Genomic DNA, 18,418 nt, shown 5'->3' with positions numbered 1-18,418 from the left:
GAATAAATAGGTTTGTAAATTTTTTAGTGTGATTAATTATGATTTAGTAAGAGTAACTAAGTTTTATTAGTTTGCCTGAATTTATGATCTTTTTCCTTTTTAAAAGCAGTATCTTCGGGGCACATGGTAGCTCAGTTGGTTAAATGTCAAACTCTTGGGTTCAAGTCTGGGTCAAACTCCCGGCTGGGCATGAAGACTGCTTGGGATTCTCTCTCTCTCTCTCTCCCTCTGCCCCTCTCCTCTACTCATGCTCTTTCTAAATTAAAAAAAAATTAAAAACTGAAAAATAAAAAATAAAAGTGCTCTCTTCACTGACAGTAATTCTATTTGTGGCCATAACATTCAAGATTCTGAATGCTTCTTCAGTCTCCATTTTCATATTTATTGATTTTTTTTTTGTAGACACATTGTTTTTTTCTTATTTGAGGGAAAGAATGCATGCAGAAGCAGAAAGAAGGGGCAGATGGAGAGGGAGAGAGAGAGAGAGAGAGAGAGAGAGAGAGAGAGAGAATCTTAAGCAGGCTTCACACTCAGCAGGGAGCCTGATGTGGGGTTCCATTCCATGACCCTGGGATCATCACCTGAGCCAGTATCAAGAGTTGGATGTTCAATCAACTGAGCCATCCACGTGTCCCTCCATTCTCTTATTTATTAAAGAGTCATGGCCATCCATTCTTAAAGGCAAAACTATCTGAGGCTCCTGTATAAAAGTACCCAGGTGATTCTAGATCTATCATTTAGTGGTTAATACTTGTTTTTGGCTATTGACTCCCTTTTGGGGAAATATTCATCTCCTACTCTCAACTCATGTGGTTCCCATGAAACTGATTCCATTCATAGGTACAGGCCTGGCATATGACTCAAACCTGGCCAACAAAAGCCTCACATTTGTCTACCTCAGTGATTGGCTCAAGGATACACACTGACCTCATGAGAACCAACTAAAGCAGGTTTTACTAAGATTTCCCACAGAGAATTCATCTGCTTTCTTTGCAGTAGTTGGCCTAGTGGTACCCAACTTGCAAACACAAGAAGTCTACCTGACAATGGAGCTTATATGAAAGAGAACCAGGGTCTGGAGAGAACAAATGGATTGAGGGACATTGTTTGATCCTCTGAATTAAGCAGCTAATGAGTTTATATATACTGCTGGAAGTCTCAGTTTCCAGGGATAATGATTATGCCTTTTGTTTAAAGCAATTCGAGTTAAATTTTATGTACCTTGCAACCAAAATAGTCTTAACGGACACACAGCAATGACCACTCTCACTTCATATATTCTGTAGAAATTAAAACTGTACAAACTGTCAATGTAATAATATACAGGTTTAAATGACTTAGCATATATTAAGGAAGGCTTGTTTTTAATCTCTCTGATAGGATTTACTTTCTACAAAGAATATTTTATCTTATAATTAGCCATGTTCTCCCATATGAAAAGGAAAACTGAGAAGCACCTGGGTGGCTGAGTTGGTTAAGTGTCAGACCCTTGGTTTAGACTCCGATCATGATCTCGCAGGTTCATAGGTTTGAGTCCTGCATCAGCTCAGCTCTGACAGTGCAGCCCTGCTAAGGATTAGCTCTCCTTCTCTCCCTCTCTCCCTCTCTCGCTCTCCCAAAATAATTAAACTTAAAAAAAAAAGGAAGACTGAGATAGATAAATTTTTCAAGAGCTTATTTGATGACACTTCTAATGGAATTGCAAGGCAAACCAAGAATAGTTGGAAGCATTCCACCCACAGAAGCTAGGGGCCAGGTTTTTATAGAGGAGAAAAAGAAGCAAAGCAATTATTTGACTGGTTATAGCTTAAGCAGTTGTCTGATTTGGGAAAGCCTAGGTGGCTGTGACTGGCTGTCCTCAGGGTTCATTTTCTTGAATTCAAATGCACGGACTCTGGCTTAGTGTTTGGTTTGGTTAATGAGGCCTTAGAGCGACCCCTGTCTAGTGGCCTCCTTCTTTAAATATTTTCACACCAGCATATATTCTCCATAGGTTTAAGTTTAAATATAAAATTTCTGGTTGGTATGGGCCTCCACAAAAATAACACATTTGGCAATACAGGAACAAAATGTGACCAGGTAATTCACACAAAGCTTTCTTTTATACAGTTGGCAAGGAAGAAGAATCTGAGAAATTGAAGCAAGTGCAATCTAGGGTGAGACTAATACTCCTACATGTAGTTAGCTATAAGGTTTCTGTTTTATTTTTATTAGTAGTCATATTGTTGGAGAAGAAGAAAAATTCAAACGTTCTTGTCCTCATTTTAAAGTACAATATTTTAGGGGCACCAGGGTGGCTCAGCCAGTTAAGCTTCCCACTTCAGCTCAGGTCATGGTCTCGTGGTTTGTGAGTTCAAGCCCCACATCTGGCTGTCTGTTGTTACTACAGAGCCTGCTTCAGATCCTCTGTCCCTCTCTCTCTCTTTCTGCCCCTTCCCAGTTTGTTCTTTTTTTTTCTTTCTTTCTCTCTTTCTCTCAAGAATAAATAAACAGTAATACATACATACATAAATTTAAAAAGTATATAATATTTTAAAGAAAATTCCTTTTGCAAATATGACCTTCTAACAGAGCTATCTATATGCTTGGGAAAAAAAAAACATTTAACTATCCCTTCACTCCAAGAAATTCCTCAAAATCCATCTCATATACAGACCTATTCCATGACATTTAGTTCACATAACAATTCCACATGCTCCTAAACTTGGTGTCTGCCTTTCTTGTAACAGTAAATACATTATACCAATGGGGAAAAAAAGGAGGTAAAAAAGAATGTCTTAAATTCATCACTGTATGCTTAGAGCTGGCTTTTATATGTATAGGTAATACATCTTAATTTTTTGACATTCAATCTTCAGGGGGTACTAAGAAAATATCATTTTTCATGCACTTCAGATATATTATTTCTAGAATTCACAACTATCCTGCAGATATCACCCCCATTTTACAGATGAGGAAACTATAGATCAGAAAATGGAGTCCATAGTTCTCATCTAATAGGTTACAGGAACAGATTTTAAACAAAGATCTGAATTCCAGTTCTTTCCACATTACCTTGCTAACATATGCTTACCTTAGAATGACGTTTCCTGTAGGACAAGAATTTCATCATGGCTATTATTGCTTCATTATATAGAATGTTGCAATATAAAGAGAAAGCCAAATAATGAATCTGGATAATGTTAAAATAAGCCCGAAACAGGGGTGCCTGGTTGGCTCAGTTGGTTAAGTGTCTGACTTTGGCTCAGGTCATGGTCCCCTGGTTCTCGGGTTCATGCCCCGCAGAGATATGCACTGGTGGTGTGGAGCCTCCTTGGGATTCTCTCTCCCTCTCTGCTCTTTCCCCACATGTGTGCTATCTCAAAATAAATAAACTTAAAATAAGCCCCAAACATGTATAATCTTACACTTATTTGCAGATCTTGAGCAAGTTGCTTAACTTCTCTGTGCCAAAACTGCTTCAAACAGTAGTGATAATACCTTAGAAATTAGTTATGATGCTGACATACATTAAAATATATAAAGCTCTTAGCACAATATCTGGAACATAGTAAACACTCCAGAAATGTTAGCTATTGCCACTGAGATGAAAACTCACTAGATGGACATGTTTTAAACCAGGTGACTCCAGTCAGCAATAGCTGGACATCTAATCCGAAAACAGTCAATCCTACACTGGCTTGAAATCTATGATATGATCCGGTGAAAATATGATGCATGTCTACTAGTTTCTCTCCCTTGGGAATCTGAATTAAGAAACAAGGACTAAGCCCATTCATCGTAATTCAGAATTTATATGGTTTGGCTCCTACCTTCATCAATTTTTCTCTCATCAATGTAACCAACAATGCTAAGACTGTTGCTGAATCTAGTCTTTCAGTCTTCATTTTTATATCATTTGGCAGCATTCCATATGTTCAAGACCATTCTCCTCATTCTCTTTGGAAAGCACTGAAAAATTGCAGCTATTCAACACTTAATCCCAAGCCTCTAATCTCCACACCCCACTGTCCCTCTATGCAATTTCATCCACACTTTTGACTTCACTAATTATCTTCATGTTAGCTCAGACTTGTCTTACACATTCAACTGCCTTGTCCATCTCTCACTTCTCTGGATGGCTCAACGATAAATGATACCTCCGACACCATATGTCCCAAACCAAACTCATGATCTTCCCTCTCAAACATAGCCAAGATCCCTTCCAGTGCTCCTTACTTCCATAGTGGCCCCAACAAGTAACCAGATCACGAATTAGAAAATTAGAAGCATGCCCGGATACCTCCTTTTCCTTTATCCCCATCTTTTACTAAATCCTATTAATTTTATCTCTTAAATATTTCTCAATTCCTTCTCTCCATCTCCACTGCTACCTTTTAACAGGTATACCTACATCCATTCTAATATCTTGTGTACTTTCCATACTGTAACCAGTTATATTTTTTTATGATTCTAATCATGTCATGTTCCTGCTGAAGAGTCCACAATGGCTTCCTACTATTCTTAAGATATTTGGTGAAAATACATATCATAGTAGGCAAGACCTGCAAGATATGTTTCGGCTTCTTTCCCTCTCCTGTTGCCCTACATGCAGCCATATTTGTCTTTTTTTTCAGCTCCTTAAACATAATAGATTATATTTCCTGCTACCTTAGGATCTTTGCACATGGTTTCGCTCTGCCTGGACTACTCCTCGTCCTTCTCTTCACTTAATTAATCCTTATTATATCTCATCTCATAATACTTCCTCACAGAAAGTTTCTTGAACAACTAGACTTTATCAGACCATTTAGTTATTTATTCAACAAATATTTAATAAAAACCTACTATACACCATGTATAGCTCTAAACATATGGGATTGAGAAACACAAAAACCCTTCCCTTCATGAAGCCTACATTCTAGTGGAAGCAAACAGGCAATAACCAACAAAATAATGCATAGAATGTATAATATATGTAAAGCCAGTAAGTCTGGGGACTGGGGGTAAGGGGGAAGAAAGAAAAAAAAAGGGTAAGAAAATCACAAGCAGAGAGTTTCCAGTGCCTGAGTTGGTATCTGACATAGAGTTGGCCCTCAATAAATATTTGTTGAGCAGATGAATGAATAAAGGAAGGAGCATGTTCAAGTTATGAGAAAGTGTAAAGTGTAAAAGACTAGAGGAACTACTTGATGGATGAAACAAAGAGAAACCAGGCAGGTCTTGAGAGATAACAGTCTCTTGAACCATTCATTCTCAATGGCTTCATTCAGCTCCAGTTCCAGTCATTATATGGTCTTGGTATAACCATATTTAGTATCCATACCCTTCCTTCCCCAGTGCCAAGGGCTGGATAATTCAAGTGGATCACTCTTGAAACCAAAATACCTAATCAGGACACGGATACAAGATTGTGTATACCACTTCCATCACTCACCACCACACATATCCCTAAAGCCACTTCTTTACTACACACACACACACACACACACACACACAGATATCACTTGTGTTGAAGCTTCAGTTCTCCAGTCCACAGCCCCTTTCAGGTACAAACTCCCTCCCATATACACAAGACTGTGAAAGCCCTTGCTCTTTTCCCTGACCCTGTGAGACACTTAGGTCACTACTCTCCAAATCCAGTCAAACCCACAACTGGGGGCCCCTCAGGAAAAGGAACCTGGGTCTCTCCTTCCCAGCAGTCTCCTGCACCTTAAAGACTATCTTCTACCCACACGTAGATGGACATGAACTCCTTTGTGATTCTGAATGACCTTCAAGATCACTGATCCCATATATACTCAAACTCAGGCTCCAGCATCAGATGGCAAGGTTCTGAAGGACTGGGGCTCTGAGTGCCCCCTCAAGCCTCTTGTCTTTATCAGAACCCACAGAAGGATTTGTATACTTTCTGGGTGGCCTGGGTGGAAACTAAGGCACTGTACTTCCCCAAAACACAAATATTCAGTGTATACCCCCTTTCCATGGCACTGCCTGATATTACAGTAACACTCGCCTCACAGATAACTGCCTCCTCACAATTAGAGACTCTATCAAACCATGTCCCTTTAGGGAGCCCTCCCATGTTCCCACAAGTCTGTGTACCCTGCTCCATGACTAAGCCCACTCCTATGATCAGCCCCATCACAAGCGCCCCTCAGGATTGGAGTCCTGTATCTTCCCTGGAGTCCCAGCACTTTCTGGGCTCATGCTCACTCAGGAGTGGGCACACTCGCACATACATCCCTGCGCCTTCTCTGGGACTCCGAGGTCCCTTCCCACCATTCAGAGTTGTATGACTTCCCTTGACCCCTGACCCCGAGGTCCCAGCCCCACCACACAAACACACAGGGACGCCTCCTCAGGAGTAGGGCCATGCCCAAGTCCCCTCACCCCTCAGACCCAGGACTGCCCAGCTGCTTCAGCGCTTCCCCCTGAACGACCGCCTCCACAGATCTGCCTCAGGTGCCCTCTGGCTCTGCTCCACCATGTTTTGTTGTCCCTCCACATCTAAGCCCACGCAAAAGTCACGGGGCAGTGGGGAGTGGGCAATAGGATCCTCGGGGTGACATACCTTCCTCAGGAAGACTGGGAACAATGTAGAGGGCCTGGCGGGGAGGTGGTAGGTGGGCTGGGAGGGAGCAGTCGCCTGAGGCCCCGCCCCCCCATGGCCCCAGTCCTCTTGGGCCCAGGTGCCCACAGGGCTAGGAGTCCCCAGCACTTCTCATTTTGCTCCTGAACATTCGAGTCCTGGCAACTGAGCATGCTCAGCCACCTCTGGGGACCCATTGTGCTGGGATGGCGCTCTGCTGCACTGAGGGGTTCTTCCTGCCCACCCCAGACATGTAAGGCCTGGCTTTACTGTGGTTGAAGCTCAATTTGGGACTTGAGACAGATTTCCTGATTTCCCAACACATCTCCTCCTGGCCTGCCTGGTTCTGGTCAAGGTGCTGGGTAACCTATTTCTTCAACTGAAATGCACCGAGGAATCAATAGTTCTGTGCCCACCGATACCAAACTCGAAGAGGCCCAAAGAGTTCTGGCTCCTTGCCCCTCTACAACTGCACCAGCCCTAACCCTAGACTTTACTGCTGTATTTCTCAGTATACTTAGGATGTATTTTCCCATCTCCCCCTGGTGAATCGACACTATCTTCTAAGACCAAGCTAAACATTACACTTTTCTGAGCTGCTTTATCCTCCCACAGTCACCTGTGTGTCCCTGGCCTGATGCTGACAATGCTTTATGCATTATTTACTTCTCTCTTCCTCACTTAAGGGTGGGGTGAGCTCTCTGATGCCTGGGGTCTGACACTTCATCTAGGTATACTCCATACCACAGCATAGTGCTTGACACAAGGTAAGTGCTTCATAAAAGTAAATGTTTGTGGAAGGAAAAATGAATCCTAAGTTCACTCCTGCACATCCTACCAGTTTTATTGAGCACTTAGTTTTTTAACAACTACCATTCTAGACCCCTTCTCTTCAAAGGTCTCACAGAGAAAGGAAGAGATTATGGCTTTATATACCTCATAGAGACACCACCTCCAGCCTGGACTTCAACTTATTCTAGGATGTTAGCCCACCAGAGAGTGGACACTCCATACATTTCTTTACTGAACAAAAGGATGTAGTCACAGAAACAAAAAGAGAGAGATGGAGAGAAAATGGCTTTGGTAGAGGTTAACTAGTGTTTGAAGTGCTACCGAATCACAGAGAGAACTCTCAATTAGAGGTGGCAGGAGTAAAACAACGAAAATCCTAAAGAGGAGTGGATACCCTAGCTGAGTCTTGAAGAATGAATAGCTGTCAGCCAGGCAAAGGAAAGGAAGACTGTGCCAGGCAGAGGGAGCAGCATGAGCAAGGCAGAGTGTAGGGAACAGCAGTGATACTCAAAGAAGTCCAGGAGGCTAGAGCACAAAACTCCCAGGGCAAAACATTATCTCTAAAGAAACTCCTGTATAGCTAAGTAATGTCTTCAGTTGGGTTCCCCAAAAGCAAAATCTGAGGCCAGGACTTGGTTGCTGGTAATTTGTTTGGGAAGTAAGCTCCAGAAACAGATGGGAGGGAGACAGAATGAAAGAGGGGAAAGTGGAAAAGCCAAGCAAAGTGTGATATTGAGCTGATAGCTTTACTAGATAATTGGGCTTGAGCTTACTGGATGGAGACCCTCTGAAAACCATGTAGAAGGTGCCTCAGCTTTGCACCACCAAATAGCAAGGAAACTGGGTCATTTACCTCTTAATTTTCATCCCCATTATTTGAGGGTTATCTCAATCCCCCAGCTGGAACTCATTAACATTTCCTGATTATGCTTGCCCAGGGCTAAGCATTCTACTAGGATTTGAAAGAAAGCCTTGAGGCAGAAAAGCAGATGGACCAGAAAGCATTTGAGCTAGTAACAGGCTTAGAGCTACACTGAAATCAGGAATAAGGTTTTGAAAGGGCGGGCCTAAGCCGGCTGACTCCATCTTGTTCTGTGTCCTTCACCTTGACCACGCCTCCTCCCCTTGAGTAACCTCCTGCTCGCCTGCCTAACAGGACTCCGACCCTTCCCCAGCCAATCGGCTGAGGCCACAGCCATTACCTCACCAACTGCCCCTAGGCCCCAATAAAACCTTTGTGCTTCTGAAACTCGCTCTCTCTCCCTGGTATCTCACCACTGCGTAGGTGCAGGTAGGGGATTGAGCTCGAGCTAGCTCGAATAAAGGCTCTTTTGCTTTTACATCGGACTTGGCTCCCTGGTGGTCTTTGGGGATCACGAATTCTGGGCATAACATTTGGGGGCTCGTCCAGGATCCCCAAGACCCCCGAGGGACTCCCGACCCGGAGAGCCTGACTGGCCACGGTTAGTGTCTGTTCGTTCCGTCTTTTCTGTGTGAGCTCATTTCTGAAATTCTGGTAGTGCCCGACGCGGTCTAAGTGGACGCACTGGAGGACCACGGGCCGGGAGTTTCAGAAGACGTTCCGATCCTCCCTTTTGGAGGGACGTGGAATCCCCTCATCGGTTTTGGAGGGACGTGGAACCCCCTCAAAGGTCTGAGATAGCTTTCAGTTTTGCTTCCATGGAGTTGGAAGACTTTCTAGGGGCCCTGTTTGTTTTTGTGTTTCTCTGTTTTGTTCTGTGGACTTACTGGATGGATGTTATGGGACAGACTCAGACTACTCCTCTAAGTATTATGATTAATCACTTTAAGGATGTGAGGGGAAGAGCTAACAACCTCAGCGTGGAAGTCCAAAAGGGTCGATGGCAGGTTTTTTGTTCTAGCGAGTGGCCAACTTTCAATGTCGGATGGCCACCAGAGGGGACCTTTGACCTCCCTACCATCCACCGAGTCAGGAGTATCATCTCTCAGCCTAAGATGGGCCATCTTGATCAGCTCCTTTACATTATCACTTGGCGGGACCTTGTAGAAGACCCAGCCTCTTGGCTTAAGCCTTTCCTAGCCCCACTCCCTCCAGAGCCAAAACCCATTCTTGCTTTGCAGGGGACAAAGAAGAAGAAAAGTCTTACACAGCCTTCAGCACCCCTCTACCCTGTCCTACAAGGGGGGACTGAAGAAGAATTAATTTTTCCTCCCCCGTATAACCCCTCTAGGATGCCGGAAGAACACCATCCTCCCTGTCCGGGGGAGGCAGATGCTGTTCCGAGAGCGGGAGGCAGAAACGCTCCGGTGGGAAGCCGACCCTTTACCAGACAAAGGGCTCAGAGGGAGCAATCCGCCTCCGCCGCCGACTCCACTGTTCTGCCCCTGTGAGGCACTGGACCCCCAGACGCGGAGGGGAATCAGCCCCATCACTATTGGCCTTTTGCCATTAGTGACCTCTACAATTAGAAAGCTCAGAATCCTAAGTTTTCTGAGAAACCGGCAGGGCTTATTGATTTATTAGACTCTGTTCTTTTTACCCATCAGCCCACGTGGGACGATTGCCAGAAGCTTTTGCAGGTCCTGTTCACGACTGAAGAAAGAGAAAGAATCCTCAATGGGGCCCGAAAACTAGTTCCAGGAGCAGACGGGAATCCCACCACCAACCAGGCTCAGATAGATGCCTCCTTCCCCTTAACTCGGCCCCAGTGGGATTTCAACATGGCACAAGGTAAGGAGAGGCTCCGGGTCTACCGCCAGACTCTAATGGGGGGTGTCTCCGAATGGCTGCTAGAAAGCCAACCAATTTGGCCAAGGTAGGAAATGTACAACAGGGAAAAGATGAATCTCCGGCTGCCTTTTTAGAACGGAGCATGAAGGCATTCCGTACCTATACCCCCAGGGATCCAGAGGCTCCGGAAAGGAAGGCAGCTGTTATCATGGCCTTTGTAAACCAATGGGCCATAGACATTAGGAGAAAATTACAGAAAATAGATAGACCAGGAGAAAAAAGTCTGCAACTTACTGGTGGTAGCCGAAAAGGTATATAATAACCGGGAGCCTCCTGAGGACAAGCAGGCTCGCGCCATGGCGGCTGTCAGCAGTAAGCAGACTCGAGACCTGGACAGAATACTACTAGCTACCACTGCTGACTTCCCCGAGGAACGAGACCGCCATCTCTGGCAGCTGGCAGACGACGCAAGAAAAGGTAAAGGAACCACAAAGGGGGGGGGAAGCAGAGGCTGCAGAAAGATCAGTGTGCATACTGCAAGGAGATAGGGCATTGGGCCCGGGATTGTCCAAAAAGGGCCAGCGGGAAGGGAAGCAAGACTGATCGAGTAAAAGTCCTAGAGCTAGATGAACTAAGTGATTAGGGGAGTCAGGGTTCGGACCCTCTCACCGAACCCAGGGTAACTCTTAAAGTGGAGGGGACCCCTGTGGACTTCCTTGTCGACATCGGAGCACAACATTCGGTCCTCCACACCCCACAAGGAAAACTAGCCAGCAAGAAGTCCTGGGTACAAGGGGCAACTGGTATGAGCCAGTATTCATGGACTACCCGAAGAACTGTAGATTTGGGGACGGGACGGGTATCCCACTCCTTTATGGTAATACCAGAATGCCCCTACCCGCTGTTAGGATGGGACTTACTGACCAAGATTGGAGCTCAGATAACTTTCAGACAAGGGGGGCCTCAGGTCACCGATGGCAAGGGCTACCCCATCCAGGTCCTGACCATGAAACTGGATGAATACCACCTCCACCAGGAGGCGCTCCCAAGAGAGGATAATATAGACAGATGGCTACAAGAATTCCCCTCGGTTTGGGCAGAGACCGGGGGGGATAGGACTAGCCGCTCACAGGACCCCGGTCCTGGTAGAGCTCAAGCCAGGAGAGAGTCCGGTAAGGATCAAACAATACCCCATGTCTCAGGAGGCCCGGAAGGGGATCCAGCCACACATCCGGAGACTACAAAGCCTAGGGGTACTAGTTCCTTGCCAGTCTCCCTGGAACACCCCCCTACTGCCGGTCAAAAAGCCTCACACAAATGACTACCGACTGGTACAAGACCTCCGGGAAGTAAATAAGAGGGTCACGGACATACACGCAACTGTTCCCAGCCCATATACTCTCTTGAGCTCCTTGGCGCCCTCCAGGGTCTGGTATACTGTACTGGATTTAAAGGACGCCTTCTTCAGTCTGCTGCTGGCACCCCAGAGCCAACCCTTGTTTGCCTTCGAGTGGCATGATCCGGAGGAGGGCTACAGTGGGCAACTCACCTGGACATGGCTACCTCAGGGATTCAAAAATTCACCCACCATCTTCGACGAGGCACTACACGAGGACCTGGGTGAGTACAGAAGGGAGCACCCTGGCCTCACCCTCCTACAGTATGTAGATGACATCCTGATTGCTGGCGACATGGCCAAAGGCTGTGAGCGAGGGACCCAGGACCTGCTGGCTACCCTGGGGGCCCTAGGGTACCGGGCATCCACGAAGAAGGCTCAGATATGCAGGGAGAGGGTAAGTTACCTGGGATATATCCTGGAGGGCGGACAGCGGTGGTTATCAGATGCCAGAAAAGAAACTGTCCTAAAGATCCCTACTCCCACCTCCTGAAGAGAAGCAAGGGAATTCTTAGGATCAGCCGGCTACTGCTGCCTCTGGGTTCCAGGTTTTGCTGAGATTGCCAGGCCCCTATATGAAGCTACTAAAGAGGAGAAAACATTTAAATGGGCTGAAAAAGAAGAAACTGCCTTTAATCAGTTAAAAAAGGCCCTCCTAAGTGCCCCAGCCCTGGGCCTACCAGACATTACGAAGCCCTTCCACCTCTTTGTAGACGAACATAAGGGAATAGCAAAAGGGGTTCTAACTTAGGCCCCTGGAACCGCCCAGTGGCTTACCTGTCCAAGAAACTACACCCAGTGGCTGCCGGCTGGCCGCCATGCCTAAGAATTATTGCGGCGACAGCACTCCTAGTCAAGGACGCAGACAAACTGACCCTAGGACGGGAGATCTGGATCACGACCCCACACGCCATTGAAGGGGTCCTGAAACAGCCTCCTGATAGATGGATGAGCAACACACATATGACTCATTACCAGAGCCTCCTACTCAACCCTCCACGAGTGCGGTTCCACCCCAGTGCAGCCCTCAATCCTGCAACCCTGCTGCCCGACCCTGACCTAGGTGCTCCACTACGTGACTGCAGGAATCCTGGAACAAGTACATGGATTCCAGACGGACCTGACCAACTGGCCCCTCCCCGATGCCGAGGCTACTTGGTTCACTGATGACAGCAGCTTTGTGCGAGACGGACACAGGTATGCAGGTGCAGTGGTGGTCACCGAAACGGACACTGTATGGGTGGAGGCTCTACCCTCCGGAACGTCAGCCCAGCGAGCAGAGCTCATAGCCCTCACCAAGGCGCTGATGCTGGGAGCTAGAAAATGGCTTAACAACTACCAGACTTGGGAGACCCAGTTTCACCAGCCCAGCCCAAATACTCCCAGGAGGAGTTACAGTGGATCAAGAAACTCCCCATGGCCCAGGAGATAAAGGGATGGTGGTATACACCTAACAAGGAGCTTGTGCTGCCAGACCGGCTCGGAGTCTCAATATTAGAGCATGTGCATCGGTCTACTCACCTGGGGGCCTGAAAATTAAAAGACTTAATCCGACATGCCAGAATCAAGATTCACCAACAGGACACCAAAATAGAGCAAGTTGTATCTGCCTGCAAGACCTGCCAACTCACCAATGCGAGAGCCACATCAAATAAAAAAGGAACCAGGCTCAGAGGCACCAGACCGGGAGCACAATGGGAAGCCGACTTCACTGAAGTCAAACCAGGAAAGTATGGTTATAAATACCTTTTAGTATTTACAGACACCTTCTCTGGCTGGGTGGAGACATACCCAACCAAGCATGAAACGGCTCAGACAGTGGCTAAGAAGCTACTAGAAGACATCTTACCCAGGTATGGTTTTCCTGCCATGGTAGGATCAGACAATGGACCAGCTTTTATCTCGCAGGCAACACAGGCAGTAGCCAAGGCGGTGGGGGCAAACTGGAAATTACATTGTGCTTATAGGCCCCAGAGCTCAGGACAAGTAGAAAGAATGAATAGAACCCTAAAAGAAACCCTTACCAAATTAACCATGGAGACTGGTGGGGACTGGGTGACTCTCCTACCGTATGCCCTTTGCCGGGTTAGAAACACTCCTTACACTCTGGGTTTTACTCCCTACGAGATCATGTTTGGCAGGCCACCCCCTGTTATTCCCAACCTTCGAGCTGAACTTCTTACTGAGTTTAAAGATCAAGAACTTTTTCTTTCCTTGAGAGGGCTCCAGAAGGCGCATGAGGACATTTGGCTGCGCCTCCGTGCCATCTACGGGGCCGGCCCAACCCTGACACCTCACCAGCACAGGCCAGGAGACTGGGTCTACGTTAAGAGGCACCACCGAGAGACCCTCGAGCCGCACTGGAAGGGACCCTACATCGTGGTGCTGACAACACCCACCGCTCTCAAAGTAGAAGGCATTGCGACCTGGGTCCATCACACCCACGTTCGGCCAGCGGACCCCTCCTCGATCTGGAAGGACTTCGTCACGTGATGAGCCATCAATCGGGACCAACACAACCCACTCAAGCTCAAGCTACAGCGCATTCAACCCACCTAATATTGGTAACTCTGTTAACTCTGCTTGTCATTGCTCATGCTGCTGGGAGTCCCCACGCCCCCCAAAACATCACCTGACAGATCACAGACACCAGCTCGGGGACAATACTTAATCAGACCTCCCAGAGCCAACCCAGGGACACTTGGTTCCCAGAACTTTGTGTAAACCTGCAAACTCTGTTCCCCTTGTCACCATAAATGCAGCTGGTCCCATGATTGGGTCCGTAAGCTACATGACAAGGGGGGAATGAAAGGGCGGGCCTACGCCAGCCAACTCCATCTTGTTCTGTGTCCTTCACCTTGACCACGCCTCCTCCCCTTGAGTAACCTCCCGCTCGCCTGCCTAACAGGTCTCCGACCCTTCCCCAGCCAATCGGCTGAGGCCACAGCCATTACCTCACCAACTGCCCCTAGGCCCCAATAAAACCTTTGTGCTTTTGAAACTCGCTCTTTCTCCCCGGTATCTCACCGCTGCGTAGGTGCAGGTAGGGGATTGAGCTTGAGCTAGCTCGAATAAAGGCTCTTTTGCTTTTACATTGGACTCGGCTCCCTGGCGGTCTTTGGGGATCACGAATTCTGGGCATAACAGTTTGGGCACCAGAAGAACCTCTACAAAAAGTTACATGAAAAAACTCATCAGAAATAGCCCTCCATAGCTGAGTAGTTTAAAAATTCACAAGCCTTGTCACTACAACTATCAAGATGAATATACACAAGCTTTTACACATCAATCCTAATGATTGGTAAAGGCTGTGGGGGCTATAGGAATTTCAGTGTGGGAGGGGTCACTGAAGGCTGAAGAGGACAAAGGAGCTTCATGAAGTATAACAAAATGGAAAAAAAGGCCTTTGAGAACCAAGGTTCTACTCAATCTCTTGGGCAAATCGCTTAAAGAGACATTGAGCCTCAGATTCCTTTTCCAACAAACCCAAACAACAGTGCTGCCTACCACAAAGAGAGCAGTAAGTCACAAATGAGACAGGCTAAAATGCATTTTATAACTATAATTATGGTAAATAAAGAACCTGGCATGTTTTCAAACAATTAACATAAACATACCTTGATTCCATTCCTGAGTAGGCTCTGTGCAGATGCTAGTGTTGAACTTAAAAAATAAAAATGACAGGGGTGCCGAGGGGCTCAGTGGGTTAAGCCTCTGACTTCAGCTCAGGTCATGATCTGGAGCCCTGCTTCCCTTAGAGCTCTGTGCTGACAGCTCAGAGTCTGGATCCTGCTTCAGATTCTGCGTCTCCCTCTCTCTGTCCCCCCACCCCCACCCCGTTCATTCTCTCTCTTTCTCTCTCTCCCTCTCACACACACACACACACTCACAAATAAACATTAAACATTTTTCTGAAAAAACAGATAAAACTGCCAGCTGTTTTACCAATAAAAACAGGTTTCTCTGGGAATAGAGAATTGCAACCTGAGACAAGCAAACTGTGGCAAAACCACAGACAAGGCCTCCTGGAAAGGAGAGAGATGCTCTCTTATAGAGAAAAGGGGGAAAGTTGGAAATGCTGTTATAAAGTCCATTGGATGAAACTAGGAGTTTAAAGTATACCAGATTTTCATTGAGTGTGTTGTGACAGGTTTTCATTGAGTGTGTTGTGACTGTTTCTCACTTTTCCTCACTTCCAGTAGGTCTGTAGGAAACAAGGAGTACTCAACTTGACAGCTCCCTCTGCCCTCTGCCCTCTGCTCACCTCCTGACTCCTTTCTAAATGAGGTTTCCTTTTATTACTTTTCACACCGAAGATAAAGAAAGAAATGAATATACCACTGTCCGTGGTTTCTAGAATCTCGCAATCCAAAAAAGAAAGGAGAATTAATCCATAATTATAACCTAGCATGATCGATGTTCTGATTAGAGCAACCATGGGAGGCTGTGGGAGCCCAGAGGGAGGCATACAACCCAGCCTGCGGTAGAGAGGATAGGCTAAGGGATATTTAGGGGAAACTTCCGGGAGGAGAGTGTTTGATCTAACTCTTCAAGGGTAGGTAGGAATAAGCTTGGCAAAGAAAGCAGTGGGACAAGGGGAAAAGGTGATTGGGGCAATGGGAACAGCATGGACAAAGCAAAGGATAGTGTGTCTGGGGTGGACAGCAAGGACAGGAGTGGCTGCATCAATAGGTAAGTACAGATCCTGGAGAACTCAAATAGCAGGGGACCTGATCCTGAAAATGATAGAAACCCATTGAGGAATTTTTAAGCAGGTCAGGGACCTGGTCAGCTCCTCTGGTCGCTGTGTAGAGAGTAGATTTGAGACAGAAAAAAAAAAAAATATTTGAACAGTGCAATTCTATACAAATGTGTTTGTTGACATTTCAAATTACCATGTGATGAGAACCTTTTATTTACTATATATGCTTGCCCTGTACAATTTAAATCTTAAGTGAATTTAAATACCAGTTATTTAGTCAGACTAGCCACATTTTAACTGCTCAATAGCTACCCTATATTGGAAAGCATATATAGAGAACACTCAGAAAGTTTTTTCCCACAGCATTGAAAGACAAATTACAACTGGGCAGAAGAAATAAAATGCCTAGAAACATTCAGGACTTAAAAAGACCAGGTTCAGGATACCTGGATGGTTCAGTCAGTGAAGCGTCTGACTCTTGATTTCAGCTCAGGTCATGCATGATCTCACGGTTCAAGAGATCAAGCACCAGGTTGGGCTCTGAGTTGACAGCATGGAGCCTGCTTGGGATCCTCTCTCTTTCTCTCTCAAAATAAATAAATAAACTTAACAACAACAACAAAGTCCAGGTTCAGTTCTGTATGTCAGCTTCTCCTCAGGAAGCTGGGAAGGAAGGAGGATAGACTTCACACCTGCTGGAGTCCTCAGAGACTTCCTTCTGATATGACTAGCACAGCATGAGGACTGGGATAGAAATGTCCCCCTCATGGTCTCCTGGGAGTCGGTTTTCCCATGCTATCATTCAGAGTGTACCCAGGAGGTCTGCCTTCCCTGAGGTTTCTTATCTCCACAGATAGCCACTTCCCACCCACCATAGAGCCAGGGTGCCTTCCTTCTCACAAAATATTCCCTATAAGATTCACCCACTCCCTCTGTAAACATTTATTAAAATGATGCCTTCCATGTGCCTGTCACTGAGTTAGATACAGTATGGAAAGAGAGATATTCAAGGTATAATCACATTTCTCACATGGGCCCACTCATTTACATCTCAAAGTAACATTGTAAAATTACTATTAACTTCATCATCCTGTACAGAAGATGAAACTGAGATTCAGAGAGTTTAAGTCACACAGTCAGATAGCAGTAGCGCTAAGGAAGGCTGAAATGGTGCTATGTGGTCTTAAGTAATTTCATACCAAAACTCCCATGCTTTTGATGTTTACAAACACGTTGGGAAGAAAAGATGAACGCACACAAATACAATTTATAATTTCCAAGCAATGTAGTAAAAGCAGTGTTACAATCATGCTCAGAAAAATATTGAAGCATCAAAGAGGGATGCCTTTGGTGGCCATCATGGAAGGTTTCCTGGAGGAAATGACCCTGGAGCTAGTTGGAAGCATTCCACCCACAGAAGCTAGGGGCAAAGTTGTTATAGAGGAGAAAAAGAAGCAAAGCAATTATTTGGTTATAGCTTAAGCAGTTGTCTGATTTGGGAAAGCCTAGGTGGCTGTTTGTGACTGGCTGTCCTCAGGGTTCATTTTCTTGGATTCAAATGCACGGACTCTGGCTTAGTGTTTGGTTTGGTTAATGAGGCGTTAGAGCCACCCCTGTCTAGTGGCCTCCTCCTTTAAATATTTTCACACCAGCATATATTCTCCATAGGTTTAAGTTTAAATATAATGAGCAGGGACAGAAACAAACCTTGCTGCAGCAAAACTGTTAGGGATACTTCTTTTTCTTTTAAGTTTATTTATTTATTGAGAGAAAGAGAGAGACAAAGAGCTTGAGTGGGGGAGGGGCAGAGAGAGAGGGAATAGAGAGACCCAAGCAGACTCTGTGCTGATAGCAGCACACGCTGAGAGCAGCACGGAGTCTGACTTGGGGCTTGATCCCACGAACCGTGAGATCATGACTTGAGCCAAAATCAAGAGTTAGATGCTTAAAAGACTGAGCCACCCTGGTATACCATTAGGGATGATTCCAACCTGACCTTCTCAATTTAACTTTAATACTAACAGAGACAAGGATGGCTCACACTGTCCAAATATCTTTCTTATTCAAATATTAGATGGATTTTTTATGAATGAATTTTATCATAACTGCTAATTGATTAGATAATTGCTCATCGTTTAGCAATAACAGAACATTTATGGGGTTATTTACTTAAAGCATAATTATATTTATTGTCATGATAAAAAGATTTGGTTTTTTTTCTTCTTTTTTCTTTGAGAGAGACAG

At 45.7% G+C, this 18,418-nt stretch overlaps 1 pseudogene; it reads left to right on the top strand.

The window, feature by feature from the left end:
- LOC122478560 overlaps positions 1 to 17,031 on the top strand; it is a 33,381-nt pseudogene extending 16,350 nt beyond the window's left edge.
- The last annotated feature ends 1,387 nt before the right edge of the window (positions 17,032 to 18,418 follow it).

The sequence above is a fragment of the Prionailurus bengalensis genome, unplaced genomic scaffold (assembly GCF_016509475.1).
Source record: "Prionailurus bengalensis isolate Pbe53 unplaced genomic scaffold, Fcat_Pben_1.1_paternal_pri Un_scaffold_93, whole genome shotgun sequence".
Taxonomy (NCBI): Eukaryota; Metazoa; Chordata; class Mammalia; order Carnivora; family Felidae; genus Prionailurus; species Prionailurus bengalensis.
This window is presented reverse-complemented; position numbering and strand designations above follow the sequence as displayed.